Genomic DNA, 5347 nt, shown 5'->3' on the forward strand with positions numbered 1-5347 from the left:
CCCCAGTACCCCATCATAACCCTGTTGTTATGGAGCCTGGAGCTAAGTTTCTGGTGGGAGGAAAGAGCCTTTAATTCCGTGCATCAATCTGAGCTGCTCTTCTTGTTCCAACCCATCATCAGTGTGCATGGGTTGTGGCGCTGCTGTTTTGTTGTGGTTCTTCTGTGACCTAGCAGTTTTGTTAATATTCTGCCCATATGGAGGAGCCGGTCGGGTGAGCGCTGTGATTCATGATGTTAATTATATAGTTGTATATTTATCCCATGGCTTTCCCAGGTGTTTAATCTTTGAGTGAAGAAGCTCAGAGTGGGAAGCGGGCAGCAAATGTGAGATGACAAGATACTAATATCCACTTTTCTGAAATTCATCACTAAACTTGCTCAGAGATGTGGAACAGATCAATCACATGAGAGGTCACATCAGTGCACAGAAACCAGGAAACTCACTATGCCCACTGTCATCTCTCAGGTAGTAATTTATAGTTAAATATTTAATTTTCTTTAATTAACATGTTTAATTTTGTACTAACTTACACATCCAGCATTTCTTTTCCTCCACTGCTAAAAGGACAAGCATCTTTCAACTAAAACTTTGAGTTGTGATTTATCAGAGGAATACATACAGCAAGCATTTGGAAAGAAAAAGTAAGCAGTTTTATAAAACCAAGATGAGAATTGCAGAAATTGCCAACAATTAATGTGTTCCCTTAATCAGTGTCTTTGCAAAGTGAATTGGAGTTGTTTTGTCACCAGCCACAGCAACTTTCTCTCAAGTGTTAATATGATTAATACCATAATTTTTCAGCAAAAAGTTCTTGCTGAAGACCGTTATTTTTATATGAGCATAAGCCATCTGTACCAACTGAAATACTATCAGCAAGGAGATATACTCCAAATTATTTTATAGCTGCTCATGTGTTCTGTGGAAATGCAACCTATAAAGTTTTGCACAGAAGTCTTTCCTTACACGAGCCTGATCTTCTATTTTGTGTGGAGCTACATAATTATCAGTTCCTGCTTCTCCTTCACCATCTGCAGTTTCTTTCTCTCTCCTTTGGGTTTTGCAATCACTGTGGGAAGTGACTTCGGCTAGGACTAACAGCAATATCACTACATCTATTTTATGTGTATTTGTGTACTTCAGCAAATGGGTAGAGAGGTGTAGAATACTCCCTGGACATTATCCCAGACAAAATCTACTGCCACCATGCATCAATTTCTTTAAGCATGCATCCCAATCTGATTTTCCCTGCCTTGAAAATTCTAGAACCTGATTACGTAAGGCAAAATGAACAGTGGTGATTTGTATAATGGATACTGAGGAGCTCTACAGTTCTTGCAACATTCTTTTTGCTTCTGTCTTTCCTTTACTGCTGCTTCAGGCTACATTCCTTTCTCCTCCCTGCTCTCATTGATCTTAGATTGAGCCATAGGCATGCAGATACAGAGAGGCTGCAGCCCAAATATTTTTTATGCTGTGGTAGCTTCTCCTGGAGGAGGAGATCCCACAGTACACAAAATAAAGTATTCTAACAAAACATTCAATGTGAGAGATTCTGCAGAAACAAACAAACAAACAAACAAAAATTTCTATAGTACCTTGAACAATAAAATTTAAAAATAAAAATTCCTAGAAGATTTTTTGTGCTTCACTTGTGTGCAGGAAATATAAGAACTCTGTTCAAATCCCAGTTAGGTACTGTGTGAAATTTTTACATTTTGAAGTAATTCTTAGGCAACTCCCCTCGCCTAAGGAAGGGAACATATTAACAGTAATGTAATCATACATGAGTTATTAAAATACAGAGCAGTAATTAGAAACACATGTACCATGCAGAACTTACGGATATCTACCTGGCATCAGTTTTGCACTACTGAAGCCAAAAAAGCGAGGAGTGTTACTATTATCCCATCTGCTGATGTGAGGAGTCTCCAGATTTTGCTGTCTTTCGGAACAGCTGTAGACATATTCATACCCTGCCTGTCTCCACTCCCTATCCCCCAGTATTTCCAGGAAAAACAAGATTTTGTTTCTTAGCCAGTACTTGATAAGCAAAGAAATTAACATTTCTATGGACTTGTCAGAATTAAATATTACAATATTTGTGAAGCATAAATGATATGGGGAGGGAGGGAGGGGGGGAAGAATAATCTCCTGAAGGAAAGTTTATTCAGCACTGAAATGTAAAGTTAATTGCACTTGGGATCAGATCCTGATAGAATATTCGCAAACGTACAAATATACTTTGTGCTTTGGGGTTATGAAAATACTTGGTCAAGTTCATTTACCTGGCACTTGATGAGGCTGCCTGCAAGAGACTTGCTACATCTAGGAGTGCTGTAACATTTATTTTTTTTTTAACTTTTTGTTTTGATACCAAATCTTTGCTCCTTTCCTCTGTTTCTTCAAAGCACAAATTGTGGTATTTACTCTGTTGGTCTCTTCTTTGCTTCTGAGCGGAAACAAATAGACAATGTTTCAGTGAAAAATTCAGGTTAAAGATTCAAATATTTATCAGTTTCCTGAGTCATATTTACATCCCTGAAGTATCATTTATTTATGTAGCACTGACACACCTGCAGAATATGTTCAACATAATTCTTGCCCAATTCACAAGGAAATAAAGCATAAATGCTAATCATTACATTCATATAAAAATAAATGTTTTAGCAATATTATGTCAGTAACAGTAAAAATGTCTTATTTTCTAGGAATCATGGACTCTACACTAATCTGCCACATACTTGCCCAGATTCTAGAATGTTCTTTATTTCAATCAGTGTACAAATAAAAACTTTGCTGTTAAACGCTGCATGTTCGAAAGCTGATACTGATTTAAAAAGAAAGGAGCAAATGGAATATTGTACCAGTAAAATACCTCCCACTAACAGAGGAGAGAGGTCTAAATGTAGTATAGCTTGCTCTGAGTATCAAATACATCCAAGTGTATACTGATGTATACAATTTATGCCAACCATAAATCTGTCAGACTGTGGCTGTGGTGGTATTTGGAAGCTGTGTTAAAATTCTAGGAGGTAGCTCACAGTTCAGTCCTAAAAGTTGCAAAGCCAGTCAGAGTTTTAATAAGCTGAAATAGTCTTGAGTCAAGTTGTAAGCCATATGAGTAAACAACACATTCCTCCATTTTGCTTTCCCTTTGTTTTGAGGTTGAGAAAACATTCCTGATTCCCTGGGGCAGCAGTCTGGAGCATGGGAGTGTCAACGCTCAGTGCTACACGGCTGTTTGTGCCTGTCTGTGAGCACTGACGCCTCTGGCTGGCTTAATAATGGCACTTATTGGCTCTTCGACACAAAGGAAGCACACCGCTCCTATCAGGCCCGAATTGCCAAAGCAAAGAGGAACAACACTGATATGCAATTTCACAAGTAAAATGTCTGACATTAGCCAGAGCATGGTAATACATGCGCTTCTGTTCTTATTTTGTGTTTCAGCATAACCGGAACAAAATGAATTCAATCACACCTACAGCAGGAAGAGATTTCAGCTGAGAAAAAAAAAAAAACAAAGAACAAAAAACAAAAAACAAACAAACAAAAAAAAAACAGCAGAGAATTTTAGTTGTGTTTGAATATGTCCTTAAAATTTGAGAGACAAAATGAAAAACATCTGTAGCTCCTTCAGCAAAAACAATATGCTTCACTTCAAGTGCAATAGCTGCAAAACAAAGGGAGGGGGTGAGGGTGGACGAGTAGTAACATGTCTTTAAAATGAAATGAAAACTGGATGACTGAAGACCTGAAAGTAGACGTAGTCAGCATTAACACCTGCAGAGAGCTCAGTCTGAACATAAGTATCCCAATTTCTGTTTGACTCGTACTGCTTGTGAACACAGACCCTTTCACCCTAGTGCCAGCTGCAGTGGAAACCTACCGTGGGCTATAATCCTGGTTCGCTGACAATTTTATGCTATAGCAGGTGCTATAGAGATGGAATACCATTTTCTTTTTTTTCTCCCAGCTGCTGTTACTCTTTGTAGCCTGCTCTATCTTCCAGCTGGCTGGAAAAGAGCAGATTGTAATAACAGGCCGAGGAAGAAGGAACACAGTCTGCAACTCTGTATTAACAAAGGCATGGCATGGGCAGGGAGCTCCACCACCACCAATTTGCCTCTAGTCAAAAGCCCCCGTGGCTGGATTGTATTTGCTTCCTTGAAGAGATATCTCTTCACAGTTATAATCCACAGGAACTATTTTGCTAAGACAACTGAACTGAGGATGAGTGTCTAGAAACAAGCATTTGAGTCAGGCCAACCTCACATCCTTGATGGGAAACTGCTGTCTTTCCAGATCCAGCCTTAGCTCGCTCTAAGGAACTCCCTTCAACAGCTGTGGGGAACCTCGATAAGAGAAGTGTACGGAGTTTTCCTGCAGACAGGCTCTTTCTTCTGTGATTTATGTCAGAAGGACACTCGGGGCTGTGAAACAATCGATCATTTTAGCTGTGTTTCTCTTTCCACTTTTTATTCTCTAATGTCTTGCAGGTGATGCCCAGAGGACAACGTGTAAAGTGACAGATACAGCCTGCTTAACCCTTTACAAACAGGTGCTGCTGCTTTTTAAGCCACAAATCAGATTTCCAGGTCAAACTCACAGTGAGGAATCTGGCTGTTTGATCTATTATACTGTAATGTGAAGAATGTGGCCGTTTCCTGAGGAGTGTAGGGTCAACTGGTGACTATGGACACAACATCCCCCTCACAACAACCTTCAACAGCCAGGCAAATTCCAGATACGGAACATCCACACACTAATACTAACACCTAGACTGAGCTGAACCCGACTTACACACTTTGAGTATTACAATGCGAGGAGACAGATAAAACTAGGCATCGGCTTGAGTGCTGTTTTTAAATCACAGCTCACAGCTTCCACGCTATCGGGAAAAGCAAACAGGCGGGGAGCAGAGTAGCACGGGGATTCCTTCCCTCAGCGCCACAACAAAGGATGGCGCGATGCAGGGCGTTCCGATCCTTAGCGCAGCGGGTGGGGCGGGACCTCACTGGCGCGCGGGCTCATCTATATGTCGGCGGCGGCGGGATTCGAATCGCGCCCCCGCCTACAAAGCCCGAGGCGCGCGGCCGTCCTCAGCATATTATTGGCTGAGAACTCGCCACGTGACGCAGTGTTACAGGATGGGGGGGAAGCAGAGAAGTGGAGCCGGCCATATTGCAGGGGGCCCTCGAGGGCGTAGGGTCGCTCGCGGTTGCTGCTGTGCGCTAAGAACCTTTCGGCTACCGCACGCGGCCGCCCGTTCCCCGTCTCCTCCCGCTCGGCGCTCTTCTTCTGCTCAGCCCTCTCGCGTTCTCATCCCAACGCCCCGTACTCC

This window comes from Lagopus leucura, unplaced genomic scaffold (assembly GCF_019238085.1).
Source record: "Lagopus leucura isolate 7727_CA_CO unplaced genomic scaffold, USGS_WTPT01 Super-Scaffold_810, whole genome shotgun sequence".
NCBI lineage: Eukaryota > Metazoa > Chordata > Aves > Galliformes > Phasianidae > Lagopus > Lagopus leucura.